Genomic DNA, 18,749 nt, shown 5'->3' with positions numbered 1-18,749 from the left:
CCCCTCAACACTGCCAGAGAGAGTGAGTAAATCCTTCCCTCCCCTCCACCCCATCCCACTCCTCCTCCCTCCATCCTTCTCTTGTTTCCACCCAAGGCCTTGTTAAGTCAGTAATGAGCCACATTAGCAGATCTATCGATCAATGGTATTTCTATTCACGGTAGCCCCTGGTTACCCAGGGCCAACGCTAGAGATAGTGATTGTGTGTGTACGTATGCGTGCATGTGTGTGTTTGTGTGTGTGAGGTTGTGTGTGGGGGTGGTCGTCTTAACGGCAAGGCAGATGATCAAGTCACTGATGATGCTGACCTGTCAATCCCATTCTGAACCCTTATTAAGTTCCTGCTCAGGTAGTGAACACTGGGCCTGACGTCTCCTGGGACGTCTGTCTCTCAAGTGAACTATTTCCACGTCGCGAAAGATGCCAGGAGACAGGAGACTGCTTCAGCACAATGAAGTTTTCATCATTAAAACTTGTCAACTAAATAATTGAATGATCCACATTCTAAGTGGAAAACAAACTAAGGCATTCCTGTAAACTCTGTCTCCAAACTTTAAAACATGTGAGTGTTTCTCTGTGGAAGTGCTGAATGGTGTTGCATTGATATGCACAATCATTTTCAAGAATACAATGTCTGAGACAGAGCTGTTGTGAATGGTCACAGATAAAATATTGACCAGTGAAAAGCATCCATTTTATGTAAAGTAGAAATATATTTATAGTTCCTTTTTTTTCGAGAGCACAATGTAGAAGTGGAACCATGCTCTCTCTCTCTCTCCCTCTCTCACTCTCTCCCTCCCTCTCTCTCTATCTCTCTCTCCCTTCCTCTCTCTTTCTCTCTCTCCCTCTCTCTGTGTTTATGGTTTACATTATCTTCAGGTCTTGGTGGGGATGTTTGAAGTCTCTTAGAGGGTCTTCAAACTAGACCTCCATCGCTGAAGCATCACAGGGGTTGTGAGAATGTCAACACTGCAAATCACCTTCTAATAGCATTTCCATATGCCTTCAGACAGATCTTCCTCGCTTTCAAGATGAGAATACATTTGCTGTCCGTATAGATAGATTTCTCCTTGTGTCTTTACAGTGGGTTCAATCTTGAAGCATCTATTGTAGGTAGAAATAAATCTCATCTGTATATAAAGGTTTGTACTGAATTGTAATTTGGGCTCATATTTGAGTTGGCATTACCTTTAAAAGATTGCTCACACAATTGTTAATGTCTATTTTATTAATAGGTAAAGAAGATACTCTTAAAAGCTGATTACCACAACAGGTTTTTTGCAAAAGCTTTGTAATTTTTATAATATATAAACCAAAATGTAATTTCTGTTATATTTCTGGTTATTTCTTTGTTTTTTATATCCTGGTCATGCAATGCCTATTGAGAAGAACCCATTTTGAAGGAAAAGCAATTAAACAGCAATTATTTAACAAAAGGGATGATGAAAAACATACAGCCTTAAAAAAAAAGATATCTTCAGTTTAATCCTGCGTTTGGTTTTTTGTCCTGGTCCATGCTGCTCAGATTCTGCAGGCTGAACAATATTGTTCTCCACTAAAGGTTTGCATCTGCTGGTTTGATAATTCAGTGATTTTGGTGTCTGCAGGGATTCAGCAGGAAAACATGCAACAACACTCAGCTTCTTGGACTGTGACGCCAGCCATTGTTCCTCCAAACAAAGTCTTCACTTTGATGTGTGCTGCTTGGTTAACTGAGAGAACTTTTTCAATCTGTGCTGGCCCCTCTTGTAGCCCAAAGTCTGTTTGAGAAGTGAACGGACAAAGTACAGCAGTGTGTGTGTGTGTGTGTGTGTGTGTATGTGTGTGCATGTGTGTGCGTGTGTTTGTGTGTGTGTGTGTGGTGGGGGGGGGGGGGGTGTTAGTATGGCCTCAGGCAAAATAATCTGGTAAATAAAGAAAGGGAACCATCACCATTTCCTACCCAATTGGGTACAAAAAAAAAATTATGGTTCAGAAGCATTATGTTAGGGATATGCCTCTTCTGTGACTTTGATTGACTGCTGAAATATATTCATGTGTTCAAAACAAATCCACACGTTCAATTACAACTGACAGGGACATGTCAGACTACACATATCACTGACCCCACAGGCCTCAGTCCCTCTTACTGCTTGTTCTGCCAGCAGTTTTGTATCATATTGTATGTAGCATGCTGCATTTGAGAGGGACAATCAGATTTCTGTTCCTCTAATACATCCCATTAAAAACCTTTAAAGGGTTAAACCCGGATAGTGCTTTGTTATTGTGCTGTTGCCCGGGCGACATGGTGTTTTGACTCATGCTAAAGGGCTTGAGTGGCAGTTGCACCATGCCAATGTGCTGGTCACAAAAGGTGACAGAGCGAAGGGGAGACAGGCTTTATATTGAGGTTGAGCTACTTAACCTGCGCCTGATTTTACAACGGCACGGAATGTGATATAGCCAATCACAATCAAGGATGGGAACAACCAGTTTTAGAATTTAATTTCATTCCATCCTACACCCCCCCCCCCTCACACACACACACACACACACCTAACTACAACAGCTTCAACAAATGTACTTTCAAATTATCCTATTCTGTTAATTAGACATGGAATTTATATATTAAATTATATTTTGCAGTAATTTACATATAACCTATTTTGATACTTAGATACTGGAATGTAAACTTTTATTCTTGTAGGCCTATAAGATAATATTTTTTTATTTTTACTGTCCAATTCTTTCCATTCATTTTAGTAATTACATTGGGGTTTTTTACGTCTATACTTGATCACGAGAGACAACGCAACATTGTTTCAAGTAATTAAGCCTAAATGTTAATTGAAAAATGTTGTATTTTATTGGCTACTTTATCCAGAAGTAGATACTTTTGACATTGCTTTTACTAGTAGGCCTAAAGCAAATTATTACGTGTTATAAAATCGCTAGGCACTATCCTACATTATTCTTACTGTACATGTCTGATATAGTCGTAATATAGCCTAATTATTAATAAAGAAATAAAGGCATTTAAATAACAAATAAAAACATAAAACGTGTATTTGTACAATTTTGGGGCCGAATTATTTTTGTTGCCATTTTACGACAGTGACATAACGCAAAGGGATGTAGGCTATATAGCCTATCTATAGCCTACACATAACATTTCATTTCTCACCGTTGAAAGGTCTGCATAACGTAAATCTATGTAAATACATACAAATTATCTCTATGTTTGTATTATCAAAGCAGCCTACGAGAATATTAAATTAAATGAACAGTAACGGCATAACATCGATTGATCTGTTCATCAATGCGCTTGATAAGATGAACGGACGATATGAAGAACACCTAGGTGCTTATTTATAATTCATGTTTGTTATATTATGAATATAATATTAATTGTTTATTCTTTTAGCAGTGTATGGTTGATGTTATTCTGTCCACTTACAAGGCTGAGTATTGCCTGTAATGCGCCAAACCGAACGGGTAACCGCTTCAAGCGGTGTATGGCAGATTGTATAAACCTGTGGTTTTGTGCCCCCTTCTGGCTATTCAGAAATAAGAATCTACATTTTAATGCAAAACTAATGATAACGCAAATATAACTCGACAATCAGATTAACATGAAGGGTGGTCTAATTATTGTACATGTGTAGGCTAGAGCATGGAAAGCCAATAAGCCGCTCGCTTACAATGGACTTGGCTTAATCGATTGTTATGTCGGAAAAAAAAAAATATATATATATTCTGTATATAGTTGTATATAAGTTATATATAAGTTACATTAATTGGCATGTTCATATAATTGTATATACAATTATATTAATATGCCAATTAATGTAACTTAAATATAGAAATGTCAAAGTATTTGTCTACTGCTTTTCGTCAAATACGTTTTTAGTTTAAAAGAGGGATCTTTTGGTTTAATCTCTACGATTTTCATGTGTCTCGGGATTGGCTCTTTTTAAACCAGTAAGGTAGCCTAAATACTCTTTGACTTCCAAGGTAACCTACAGATTTTTCAGGGAACGAAGACTATTTCAAAGTGGCATTTTAATTAAGGCACACTGCAAAGGCAGCCACATCAAATCTATCTCACAGTTTAGGTCTCTCTCACGCCCAACGCCATTTAACGGGAGCGTGAGAGACTTGTGGTGCACGGGGCCTCTCTCTGATAACGATTGCAGCCTCCTCGACACCCTAATAGAATGCCTCTTCCCTACGAGTGCAATTGAGCTGGGCACTGAAGCAAAAATCATTAGGTAAGCAAGATAATCAGAACCAAATCAGCCATTATCCCTCGCGCATCTGTGTACTCTGCTCACTGACAAGCTACCGGTCTCTCAAGGATCCTCTCACATTACTCTCTCTTCACCCCCTCTCTCTCTCTCTCTCTCTCTCCCTCAACTCCATATCTTCTCAGCAGAGCCTGTCACACCCTCCCTGCATTAATTTTCGCGCGTAAAAGAGATGCTGACATTGCAGCCGCTTAATCTAGGGATGAATATGACCCTCTGAGGGTCTCGAGGCTACCGGGGCTATAGAACTATGTTATCACCGCTATTAGGGGGCTTTAAACAGTAGCTAGGAGAGAGGAGACACCGGCGAAATTGGAAGCTTATTGTGATTGATGGGTTCCTATTAGACTCTGTGTGTTATCTCTGCGGATGGGGAGACCGGGCACTGAGTTGTAACACAACAGATTACCTGAACCTCGAGTCTCCCGAAGGATGTTTAAATAAAACATGGAGAACCTTTACCGAGATGCTCATTTTTGCTCTGGGCCACTCAAACCATTTCACGTCATGTGCAATTTGCCAGACCTCTCCACTCTATAAAGTGACACAGAATTCATATTTTCAAATCATTTCCTTTGTCTTTTCTTTTCTTTTTTTGTGCAAAAGGAGTAGCGTATTTTGTCTTACATTCAAGAGGCACTGCCAACAGAAATTGTATTAGAGTTCCAAGGTGCTCGTCTCAGATTTGTTTCCCCTCTCTTTCCTTTTTCTGTGCTCAGTGCCAAAATGATTGATTGTGACCAGCAAACTGGGTGTCCAGCATTACCCAACAAATGACTTTGGCCCATACTGGCAGACCTTGGCCAGACAGAAATCAATATTTCACCATTAAAATCTATCAACGAAGAGTTAAAGCTCCAGCTGTCCTGGCCGCCTTTTTCGCGCGGTTCGAACATTAAACCCGACACTTGTAGTACATGAGTAATCAATATATAGTAGTTCACAGATCATTTGTGGTCACCTCGTGGCGGTGATGGATGCGTTGAGTAGTTGTGATTCATTTTGTCACCCCATTAAACCGGATTCTGTCGGCTTCTCCCTTGATTTCATTTAAAGGATCGTTCTCTACACTTCAGGAGAGGCAACATGGGTGAGAGGTGACTGGGCTGAAAGCAGTGCACGCTTTTCAATTTCCCTATTTCAATAAGACGGGTTATAGAGATTTTGTGTTCTATAGAGGGTGAAAGTCCCATAGAGGTAGGACAAACATGCTTTATAACGGCAGCCACTCTCTGCATGACACATGCTCAAAGTGTGAAGTGACCTATGGAAATACATGTAGGTACTTATGAAACCCCTCTTGCTGTGTGAGTGTGTGGGGGTGTGTGTGTGTGGCTGCGGGTGTGTGTGTGTGGGGGGGGGGGGGGGGTGTGGCTGTGGGTGTGGGTGTGGGGGGGGCTGGGTGGGAGGGAGTGTACAAACCCATTCTATTGGATAGAGAAAACATTATTCCACAGTATAACAGCATGGAGTGTAGGTAAAGAGATCACATTATAGTATTTTGTGTTCACAGAATTGTAAGGTAGTTATCTAAGATCTGCCATTTCTCATGGTTGCTAATGTACAATTATTGGTCCACTGACATCTTTACGATCTTTCAGTGTAATTTATTAACAGAACAGTGATGTGATGGTGAATGAAAGCAAGTGTTGATGAAAAGAGTATGAACATGTAAAAAACAGATTTTTGGAGTCTCATTTGAGTCAAGGATAGCCCCTGCCCAATTGCCTGCCTGCCTGCCTGTCAGTCTCCCTGCCTTTCTCCCTGTCTGTCTCTCTGTCTGTCTCTCTGTCTGTCTCTCTGTCTGTCTGTCTGTCTCCTTTCTTGTCTCCAGTGTTGGACACGGGCCCAGCAACACACTGCGTAAGCTCAGGGCTCACTGGCGCAGATACAACAACCAGCTGCTGGAGCTGTTGTCCTCCCAGCCCGCCCCATGTGCTGGCCTCACCTGCCGTTGGGAGGATTATGAGGTACAAGCCTTATTAAAAATGGATTTGTTTACTCTCCCGCCTGCACACACGCTAGCCCATATGACTGTTCCTGGGCCCACGCCCTACACTTAACTGAAACTGTTATACACACACACAAATCCCACACATCTAGCTTTCTCTCTCTCTCACGCACACACACAAATACACACGTCTCTCTCTCTCACACACACACACACACACACTGTATTCACTGTATATTTTCTCAGGAACACAAAGGTCTGTAATTATGTCCCATAATCGCAGGCTAAAAATATATCATCCTGGGCTGTGTCTGCTGTTGCTGTTGTCTAAATAGATGCTAATAAATACAACAGGCTGCTCCGTGACAGCAGAACATGTAATAGCTTTATGGATCTGATCTAAAATAGAAAGCTACATGGTCCTGCTGTACACAGGCTAATGAATGCTTATACCAACAGACATCAACAACATCAAGTACATTGCTATTTCAGCCCAAACTGTCCATTTCTCAACTATACATCAGAAATTATCCTACAGGTTGGCAAGATGATTCATTTAAATTAATTCAAGTGATTTATTAATAATATGCGGGTGTTTGTTTTTCTTTACGTTGAATAAAATGTCATAAGAGGTTTTTGTATCTGCTGCTCATAATAACGACTTCACCCTCCTCCCCCCCCAAAATAATAATTACAAATATCCTTGAAAACTTTCCACATTATCTGCTTTTTAGAAGTGGAAAAGGATGAGATAGGATTATCCCATTTAGAGAGAGGGCCTTAATGGGGATTATTCATCTTAATTGCTTGTCGTGACTGCAGCCAAGAAGAGGCAGGTAGCATTAATCTACATTAGGATAGCTGGCAGGCCATGGTAGAGTTTCTGCTGAATCATACTCATCTGGACTGCATGTTAGTTAGGCGATAATATTGAACCTGGATAAAAGCTTGGGAAGGCTTGGGACTTAATCCTTTCTCCAGGAGAGGAATAGAGGAATATTCTTTCGGACCTTCAGTGTGCTCTTTGAATTATCTTTATTTAAATTACTGTTGGAGCTGGGACCCTATGAAATGTTATGATAGTTTTCTGTTGTGTCTGTGTGACTGCATGTCTAGTACGTGTCATGAATACATTGGATTCAGAAAGCATATGGATCCCTTCATTTAGTACATGTTGTTGGGTTAATTGAAAATAGATAAAATTGACAAAGTGAAAACATGTTTTTAGGAAATGTTTGCAAATTCATGAAAATCACAAACTGAAACGTAAATATACACACAGACACACACACATATATACATATGAATACATATAGTATGTGTGTGTGTGTGTGCGTGCGTGTGCGTGCGTGTGTGTGTGTGAAAGGTGCATTAGCTTGGTGGAGGTGTTATCTCTCTGTGAACCGGGGCTTGGCGTGCCAGCAGGGATGGAGAGATAAGGTCACAGAGACAAAATATTAACGTAATTAAAACTAAGCCACTTACCTTACATCCTATCAGGCACCTCTGAATCTGGGATTTCCATAATTTACAGAGCCAATGTCAAAGAGCAAAACCTGCCACCGTGCAGAAATGTGCCTTGGATCAACAAAAGAGCCAAAGGCACAATGTCTCACAGAGAGAGAGGGGGGGAGGAAGAGGAAGAGGGAGAAAGAGAGGGGGATAGGGAGGAGGGAGAGACAGGGAGAGAGAGGGAGAGAGAGAGAGGGGGGGGGGTAAGAGGGAGAGAGAGGGGGATAGGGAGGAGGGAGAGAGAGGGAGAGAGAGGGAGAGAGAAAGGGGGGGGGTAAGAGGGAGAGAGAGGGGGATAGGGAGGAGGGAGAGACAGGGAGAGAGAGGGAGAGAGAGAGGGGGGGAGGTAAGAGGGAGAGAGAGGGAGATAGGGAGGAGGGAGAGAGAGGGAGAGAGAGGGAGAGAGAGAGAAGGGGATCGGGAGGAGGGAGAGGGGGATAGGGAGGAGGGAGAGAGAGGGAGAGAGAGGGAGAGAGAGAGAGGGGGATAGGGAGGAGGGAGAGAGAGGGAGAGGCACATTGTGGTTGCATGTTGTCTCTCTGATCTGACTGTGTAAGGTGCAACCTTTGTTCACTTAGAGAACTGACTGGAACATTTCATGCTTGGTAGAGTGCCACTGACAGAATGCTCCATCGCCGACCACAGACCCATAAAAAGTATTTTAGAGAGCTCTTCATGGTGTTGTCAGAAAGGCATGGCCTGACAGTCGAATCGAACACACCCTTTGGTTACATCGTTCCGGGCGAGGGTCAGGCTCTGACTGGTGCTGTGTAATGAAGGGCGGGTTGCAAGCTGGGGGCTGGTAAGCACAAAGCATCATGGGAGCTGTAGTGGTGGGAGGTCTGGGGAGAGCGACGCTGGCATTCCTCAGACAAGTGTCTGGCACCTGCTGAAGCTTGCTGAGTAAACTGTGGAGTGGGATTAGGGAACGAAGAGACGCCTAATCCGCCCGCCGTAAATCACCTGTCACATGCTGAACCCTGCTGCCGTGTTTAAAGGGTTATTTATGCTCTGTTCCATGTAGTGTGTTTCTTTCTTTAGCCGACCAGCGGGACGGAGCGCTGTGGACGTGGAGTCGGATTGGGTTGATTGTACTTTTGACCCGTCCAGTCGGATTGTGAGTGTGTTTAAAGGTGTCCGTTTGAGTGCGTGCATGTGACGTTAACTGCAGATTCCACAGCGAGTTCCAGCGAGGGCTGCCAAGGGGCGGGGTGTGGTCAGACCCAGGCCAGCACCCGGGGCCCGGCAGACAGACACGATGCTAGGAGCGGCGGGGCTGGTGTGACGAGATGGGCTCCAGTGGTCTCTGACAGGTGCACATCTCAGAGGCCTGCTCTACGGTGGATCAGAGCACTCGGTCTCGCTCCACACCACCCTGACTCCCACAGGGCCCCTGAACCCCCACTCTCACACACAGCCTCTATTGTTGCCCCCGCCCCATCGCCCCCCCCCCCCCCCCCCCCAGAAAATCTGCAAATCGTTGATGATTTACAAAGCTGTCTGGCAGCTCTCGCTCTGTAGGAGAGGCGTGTTAATGGAGTTTTCAGCTCTTGCGGTTGTCTTGGTCCTTCTGCATAAGGTTGCGGTGAGGAATATGATGTTACCGTGGTGAAGATCGATCAAGAGAGCTGATCTTAGAGAAGAGCACAGCCTCTTCTCTTCGCAATGCTTCTTTTAGTTCATGCAACCTTTCTTCAACCAGGCAGGATAGAAAGTGAATTATTTACCATGTTAGTTTTTTAAACCCTATGTCAAATAACACATCTTATTTCTAATTATGAAATGCATAGTTTATTTTCCTTAAGAGGTTATTTTGTGTCTACCTCACCTTTATAGTGTTTTTGTAATTTCAACTCTCCATAGAGGTTTGACAGACCTCTGTCTAAAGTATAAGTGTTAGTACGGATGTTAGTCTACAGTACTAGCAGAGCATGATTGTCCAAAACGCTGATGGAGAGCATCAGCAGTTTCCTCTCAAACTACGTACTTCCTGTCCTGTCCAGGGTGTTTTCAGGGGCAGATTTACGGCGTCCTGCTGTGTCGCCACGTTGAGTCTCCATCACCGCTGTATTATGCTCTGCCATCGCAGCTGCCCCCGAACGCCGCCTTTGAGAAATCGACCATTTCACACCTCGTAAAGCATTTTGCTTCCAAAATATGCGAGCTCTGTTCACTCCCCCGCGAGAACACATAATCCGTCGGATGCCGCTGCGAATCCAGCAGTCTACGAGCCGCAACGCACCGGTAAAATTAGAAAGCAGGTACACAAAAGAGCACACTCCTTTTAAGGCATCATTAAACGGTAGCGGCTTCACGTGTTTCCATAGAGTGACATTCAAAAGACACGACATGGAAAGTGTCCCAAAACATAGAAATGTAATTAAAAGAGTTATCTGAAACCCCATAACCGCTGACGGAAAACCAAGCCTCTTCTGCTCTATAGTGTTCTCAGTCCTCGGTGTTAGACGAATAAAACCGGAACACAATAAGCAGTGTGTATTACACCCAAGCTATAAATGATAAACTGTTCAAGTGAATAATAGGAACAGGAATAAAATCCTAACTGTGGGAGAGATTTGCTTAATCCACCCTGATTTCTTTAAAGTCCACAGCTTAAGCCTATTAGGCCACAGAGTGTGCAGAATGGTACAGTAGGTTACGTGTAAGAGAGCGCTCGGGAGAACCTGGTGAGGTTTCACAGATTTCACAAACACAGACTACAAGGGAAATCTACTGTAGGTACTCTGATGTAAAAAGAAAAAAAAGAAGAAAAAGTGAGGTAAGACCAAGACTAGAGAACATTCAACAGTTTTGCACAGTTTCCATGGAGGATTCAAAAAGTCGTGAAGTATTATTACGTGATGTCAATTCGTCAAAATCAGCCTACAGGTTGAATCGGAGGAGCGCAGCTCTTCAAACGATGCTTCGGAGAGAGGATCCCAGCTCGAGGGCTTTCATCTCTTTTGCTGTTCCATGAAAGACATGTGACGGATTAGCACTATTGTACGATGAGTCCGATTTTACAACACAGAAATCCTCATAAAGTAACAAGGTTTTTTTCTTTGCCTTTCACACCGATAGCGTGGTGTCGGTCCATAAATATTTGTAGGTCATATTTGTATCAAATACATAGAAAGAATTTACCTATACACATGTGGGTGTGGGTGTATATATAGGCTATATATGTACATATACACCATCATACTATTTATACTATATACTACATATACTGAGTGTGTTATCTCTCTGCATAATGGCAGCATTGCTTGTAAATTAATTTGGTGCTGTCAGCAGCTCACCTCTCTTATCAGTTAATGTGAACCTATACACTGAACCAGGGGGTATTATCCCTGAGAGGAGGGGATGGGGGATGGGAGGAAGAGAGAGGGCGAGAGAGATAGAGGAAGAAGGTGGCAGAGAGAGAGGAAAAGAGAGAGGGAAAAGGAATGGGTGGGGGGGTTGTAAGAGGGAAGGGGAGGTAAAGAGAGAGAGAGAGATAGATAGAGAGAGAGAGAGAGAGAGAGATAGAGAGAGAACAGAGAGAGAGAGAGATAGAGAGAGAAAAGAGAGAGAGAGAAAAGAGAGAAGGGGAAAGAGAGGGATCCCTATTAGGTGTCAGAGAGGCTCCAGACGATAAGTGAATACGGCCTGGCACCCTATTCATCATCCCGCTCGACCCAATATTGAGGGTCCTTCAGTTATCAGCACTATTTGTCCCAGTGTCACAACCTGGGTATAAATCTTGTGTTGAGGGCTCTCGTTAAAGCAAGCCCCCCAACCCCCTCCTCCCCCCACCCACCCATTACCAGAGCACAGGGCCCCCTTCCCTCCTTCCGAACGGTCCGCCCTGACCCCTCACTTGTTTCTAATTAACCCTTCAACCTCTGCATGTAGGTTCAATTCCCCCACGACAATAAAAACGCTCCTCCAGATCCCGGCTCATGATGACAAATTAGGACGGATGCTGAGAGATGCCCGTGAGGACGTGCCTCGCTGGGGATCTGCCTCTTAAGCCTGCCTCTAGAGTCAGCCTTAAGTGGATTATGTAGGTTCATACAGAGATTGGGACTTAATTAGTATATTAGTGTCGGCTATAATACAAATGTAAAGCAATGTTGCTGCATAGTCAACCCACATTTCAATTAATACAGTAATAATGCTGCAATTGCATTATGGTTCCTATTAAATTATAATTGTTGTAGTAACATATAAGGCAACTCAGTTGTGATAGCGTATATACAGCGTGATGTAGTGTGTAGCATTGGATGTTTTTATAGGAATATTATGCATATTGCAATAAGCAACGTAAATGCAGGTCCATAAGTACTGCATGACTGAGAAAACACCAATCTCTACAAATCTCAGCGAAGCATCTCAGAGCAAATATCAGAGCAGGGCTCGCGTCCCCAGCATCTGCTCGGCTGTGCACAACATATGGCCATAGTCCTGTTGCTACACAGCATCATGGGCTTTGTTCTTCAATTATACCTTTCCCTTTTTTTCTTCTTCTTCTTCTTCTTCTCCTCCATGCAATTGGAAGTGGGAGCACTAGCACGGGTTCCACCGAGGGAGAGCAGATCAAGAAACAGCTCTAAGTGTGTGTGACAGGCCGCAGGGCCGGGCGGTGGCCGTGAAGGGTTAGTGGCAGAGCCGGGGAGGGGGCAGCAGAGAGGAGGAGACAAGCTCAAATGAATAGAGAAATATGAGTAATAGCTTTGTATCTCCCAGGGCCTCTCGAGGATAGCTAAATGTATGCATGAACCCGAACTGATCCATGCCGTCTCCCGTAGCCAAACACAAGGGAAAATAGACTCTTCGACGGCGGCTATTCCTCTCAGTCAAGGTGTTTGGCTCCGAACTAACAGATATGACAGGGACCCAACTCTGTGGTCGTCGTACAAAGATGGTCTGTAATTGCCGTTTTGTTGTTTCACTATGCGCATTGTGGTTCTCTTCTCTGTTGGGATACATCTTTTTCGCCACAATATCAATTAATCCACATTAGTGGTAAAAGGCTTTGCTGGAAACACAGCACTCCCTGTTTGAACAGTGGATGGGAAAAGCTCCTGGCAAAATATCCAAAAGGAAAACAATACAGGCTTTTAGAGGCTGTGTGAGAGAGGGGATAGTATAGCATACATCATTCTTTGTTTTGCTTTCTGCCCGGCCACGTATTGGCCAAGGATTTTCCTGCAGTCTCCAATCCACAGGCATTAGAGAGAGAGGTCACGATGCTGCATGCTGCTCTGTTTGTGTTTGCCCTCTAATGCAGGGTTTCAGCAACTGGAGCAAATCAAGGGAAATGAATAAACCAGTCAAGCCATAAATGTATAAAAAACGAGGCTGTTTGTTTTAGATGTGGAACCCTCTGTGCAGTACCACCACTCTGCTTCCCTCTCTAAGCCCGGCAGGCTGGCGCCCCCAAGTGTCTGCGATTGAACACACCCTGCCCCGCAATCTGCTGAAGGACAGACAAAGCAGGTGAGAGAATCCCATTTGCAGGAACAAAGAGAGCAAGAGAGAGAGAGAGAGAGAGAGAGAGCAAGAGAGAGGTAGTCTTTGAAATCACACGCTTCCCAAGATGCCTTTGTCTTATCCAGAGCTTGGGTCCGTGGCGTGGTGAAGTCTCTGATCTTCCCAGATCCTCCACCTTGCCATGCCAGGCCGCACTGTGAGGGACCATGGCAGAGCCCCCAATCACCACGTACTCTACACACCATACAGCACCACAGAGGGCAATTATTGGTCAAAACGACCTCAAACTCAGCCATGGGGATAAAGATATGGAGACAGCCAATGCTTGTGCAAACCGCTACAATAAGCACCCTGGTAAAGGGAATACATCATGCTCCGGCTGTTCTGCGCGCCTGCACCTTTAATGCTCTCTAATTGCATGAAGGAAGAAGAAAGCGCACTCTCGAGATGGACCGTTCTCATTGGCTGGCTCGTGGCGAGCCTTGGGTTGCTCCAAACTGTCAGTGTTAATCAAGTCTCATCTCTTAACACCGGCTCCAGCTATCAATGAGAGGGAGATTAAAATTCAGGGCGAAACAGATGATAAATCATTTGTACATAATTAGTGCACGGCAAGGTTACAGCTGACATGAATTTTTATCTTAATTACTGGGGAAATTTGTTCCATTAATTTAATTTGGCTTGCACGAACGAGTCGACACCTAACAAAGTTAATCTTACACCTGTCAGCGTGGTACAGTGGAGAGGCCGAGGCAGGAGGAAATGGACCCTCTGGATGCCTCAGAAGATGATCCTCCATAGAGGAGGGAGGTATTCAGAGATGACTAAACACAACAGACTCTGATTCACTGTGTTTGCTCGTTTGTTCTTTCATCCTCACCGTCGGGCTCTGTGCGAACGTACCAAGTACAGCAGTGTGTGTGTGTGTGTGCATGGTTTGTGTTTCTTGTGTGTTGTATTAAGTATTTTAGCTCATGTAGTCAGTGTTACATAGAATGGCAGCTTTTCAACATTCACAGTTACAATGTTACAAACATTGTTTTCATAGCTCACTGCCGCATGCTAGACTGTGTTAAACGAATTGTAGCCCAGGTTTGGAAACTGATGGATCAAATGCGACATTTTGCCCTGGTGGGTAAACAAGCTCTGTTCTCCAGAAGCCAAGGAGGGTGACAGAGATGCAGAGTTCTTCCTCATTGTGACATCACACAGCGAGGGAGACAGAGATGCAGAGTTCATCCTCATTGTGACATCACACAGCGAGGGAGACAGAGATGCAGAGTTCTTCCTCATTGTGACATCACACAGCGAGGGAGACAGAGATGCAGAGTTCATCCTCATTGTGACATCACATAGGGAGAGTGACAAAGAGGCAGAGTTCATCCTCAGTGTGACATCACACAGCGAGGGTGACAGAGAGGCAGAGTTCATCCTCATTGTGACATCACATAGGGAGAGTGACAGAGAGGCAGAGTTCATCCTCATTGTGACATCACATAGGGAGAGTGACAGGAGAGGCAGAGTTCATCCCCAGTGTGACATCACACATTGTGTGCTCATCATTGGTCAGTGGACTGGAGAAGAGCAGTGCACAGGACTGTGACCATGGATATCTGCCTCACATATTCAGCCCTCCCATTCACCACTAGATTAGAAAGGTATAGATTTTAATGAGACTATATTATTATAAATACCTAACACACCACTACACGTTAGTATATTACTGCAATGTACAACATTACTACAAGCTACTAAATTTCCACAAATTATTGCAATACTACAATACTACAATAAATCAATATCACAAGTGATATCATCAGCAACGGAAAGCCTAAATCTAAAATAATTTTCTGTGGATGTGAAAAGATACAGAACCACAGCAGCAGAACAAAACACACCCAATGTAATCAATTCCCACCATTCTTTCTTTCATTCTTCCACGAAAGATTTGGAGATGAATTTGTCATTCAGTCCACTGCACCGTTTAAGAAGCTCTCAGCTGTACTGACAGAAACTGGAACATCACATTGGATATTAAGCTGTGATAATTACCTGACCAGACCCTGATACCCAAGCTTTCCCCAATGGCAGGGCCAGAAAATGACTGAATCAAAAACAAAGGAGTCTAATCGAATTCACCTGCTCCTCAGTCATTCAAACTGGCAACTCTATTATCTGCAGTGATTCACAGTCCATTATAGTCCACCCCCCCCCCCCCCCCCAAACCCCAACACCATCCCAACACCCCCATTCTAATATAATGTCTATCCGTCCGTAATACAGACACGTCAGCCATTTGTCAGGGCCGGGGTTTCACCTGAACTCCAGCGTAGCCCTGGAGAGCACATCCGATTCTCACACATCTCCCGGTATAGCCGGAATATAGGAGACAGCAGACTACATCCTCACAGATCTCCCGGTATAGCCGGAATACCGGAGACATGAGACCATACACTCCCAGTATAGGAGATAGGAGTATAGGAGATAGGAGTATATAAGATAGGAGTATAGAAGATGGGAGTATAGGAGATAGGAGTATAGGAGATAGGAGTATAGAGGATAGGAGTATAGTAGATAGGAGTATAGAAGATAGGAGTATAGAAGAAAGGAGTATAGGAGATGGGAGTATAGGAGAAAGGAGTATAGAAGATAGGAGTATAGGAGAAAGGAGTATAGAAGATAGGAGTATAGAAGAAAGGAGTATAGGAGATGGCCCACGGATGGACTGTTTGGAAAAGAGACATTAAGTAGTCCAGAAGAGTGGATGAGTTAGTGAGAGGGATCACATATCCATGTTCTGAAATGACTGTTCTGTTCCTGTTGTGATGTGATGATGACTGCTTAGCAACTGCCGCATTAGAACAGTACATTTTCATACAGTATTTTGTCTGCAGACTGACTTACCGGGCCCAGGTGGGTAGGGTGAAGGGAGCTCTTGGAGAGATGACTGGTTCAGGGGGCAACGATGGGAGAACATGCCCACTCCAGCTCTGCTTCAGCGGGTAGCTGATGACCTCTGAGATGGGGCGAGGACATCATTATGGGGCTGCTGCCTCACGGTTCTGCTCTGGAAGAGGCAGGTGTAGGGTATCAAACTAGGTCAAGCTGAATGGAGAGACGCCCTACAGTCTAACACGACACAATTGTAGAAGTCTACTGAGATGGTACGCTTGTCCATCAGTCCAAAACAATGTATGCAAACAAACAGTGTTACTCACTTCCTCTGTGAGTGTACTGATTTCAAATTCTATATGTTCTGGTTTTATGTTGCTTTGGATTAAAGTGTCTGCAGAATTCATAAAATATCCCATGTAATGCATTGTTTGCCTACAGCAAAGCCAAAACAGGTAGCCCATTGTGCTGGTGAACTCTACTGCAACCGTGTTATGTTCTACAGTAAGAAGCAAATGTGTTTGTAAACACTAGGAAGAACACGTGGGCACATATTTATGCTTCCTGTCCTGCTTCTCATCACTTCAAAAACGTAGACAACAGCGCACCCAGGTGTCGACCACAGAGGCCCTACAAAAAACGAAATACTTTGATTAGGTCACCACCTGCTGGTGAAAGAAAGTATCTGCAACCAATGTGATCGCTACAATTCCACCGCCCAACTACATTTGTCTGATAGGCCTTTAAAAAGTATGATACTAATAATCAGACTCAAGTTCCAACATTACGTTTATATTTTTGGCAAACTACTGAATGATAAATACTTTATACGTGTTGAGCATTTATGATACATTGGCCAATTAAATCCCTGCCAGTACCTATAATCCGGTATTGTGCCAGCCAAATCTGCGGCCCTGGACTCATGGAAGCAGAAACACCCACCATTATAACTTCGTTTTAAAAGTCCCTCGTGCCACCATCGGTCATTAATCTACCAGTCTGTCTGAGGCGCAGGGCACAGATGGCACCAGACTGAAACTGTTTGTGTCTTTCAACAGGCATGGCTTGTTGTCACCAACCGGGTGTGAAGTTGTTCAAATCTGACCGGTCCTGGTCCTAGAGAGAGGTTGATGAATTGGCCATACAAGCTTATATCTGAGCAGGCTGGCAATGTTGGTAATGGAGAGGCAGTTTAATCAAACTGAATGAACAGAGGAAGCCCATTCTCATCTACGGCTTTCGCCGTATGTATAATCGTTGCAGAACGTATGATATAACAGAGAATGGTAAAAAAAAAAAAAAAAAAACGTTTTGAAAAAGCATATTCCGAATCTTTGGCTTAAAAAAAAAAAAAAAAAAAAAGAATTTAGTCATTCATCGGTTCTAAATGACATGGCGTGATGTAGCTTGACATAACAGGTGCCCGACAAACGCACGAGCTATTCGAAGCAGCCGGGAACCCCCTCCGGCACATCCCACCCACCCTGAGCTCGTCTGCGGCCGGAGCAGCTGCTGCCTGAGCGGCCTGTAGGCCCAGATGTACCCTGGGAGGTATGAACGGATCGGGTCATGCTCTGGAATTTACTGCAAATCTCCCCCATTCTTCACTGCCACGAGTGCGCACAGACCTCCCCCGCCCCCTCCTTCAGTCGGCCCTGAGCATGCCTGTGGCTGGGAGCGAGGGAATAGCGCACCACCAACCACGCTAGTTCTGATGATCTGTAGGCCTATCAGTTAAATGTGGAGTGGTAAATTGGTTACGTAAAGGATTAAGTATGTTTAGATTGTCCTCCACCTCACTCTTTTCGCTTCTCACGAATGAAAGAGAAATGTCACACTAAAACAAGATAATTTTAAATCAGTTTTAACCCAGTTCAAACAGTCATTTATGTGAGTGTGCGTGTGTGTGTGTGTGTGTGTGTGTGTGTGTGGGGGGGGGGGGTGTTGACCTAAAGAGGAAAAAACGTGAATCTCCGGTAGACTGGTGCAGGTGCAGCTGGAGAAGACGAGTGATTTAAAGCTAATGTGTTGCAGGTGTTCTCTCATATGGTTCCTCCGTCACAGAGGTAAGAGTGACGAGATCTGCGCCAGAGAAACGGAAACACAGTCACGGAAATGATGCACGATTTGTTATCAGGCCGGTGTCTGGATGGCCCTTGACAGAAGGCTACTGGCGGTGGGTCCCAGGGACGTAATGCGCAATGAATCACGCTTTACTTTAACTGATTTAAGGCTTGTTTTGGATGAACATCTAACACAAGTTTGACAAGAGTTTGCTGTGATGACGACAGTTCGTGTCTAAGGGGATAGGATTATGTAATGGCACAAAGTCTGTACAATAACTTGGAGTCTTGGAGCATATGAAATTGTTGTTATTAGAATAACAATGTTCTGGTCCTTGCGGTCGTGCACAGGTAAATCTAGTTGAGTTTTCGACAGTTAACCACAAGATGGAGCTCTAGTGCCACTCATAAGTATCGATCCATGCGAAAATGTAATCTTGGAAGGTTCAGAGGAACTACAGGTTCCTATGGAATCCCACCACCGGCACCCTGGATGGCGGGATTGTAAGCACATTATGCAAGGGGAAGATTCTGCAGGATTAGAGAACTTCAACGATACGACACAAAAAA

Source organism: Hypomesus nipponensis, chromosome 12, assembly GCF_054491055.1.
Source record: "Hypomesus nipponensis isolate SF chromosome 12, ASM5449105v1, whole genome shotgun sequence".
Taxonomy (NCBI): Eukaryota; Metazoa; Chordata; class Actinopteri; order Osmeriformes; family Osmeridae; genus Hypomesus; species Hypomesus nipponensis.
This window is presented reverse-complemented; position numbering follows the sequence as displayed.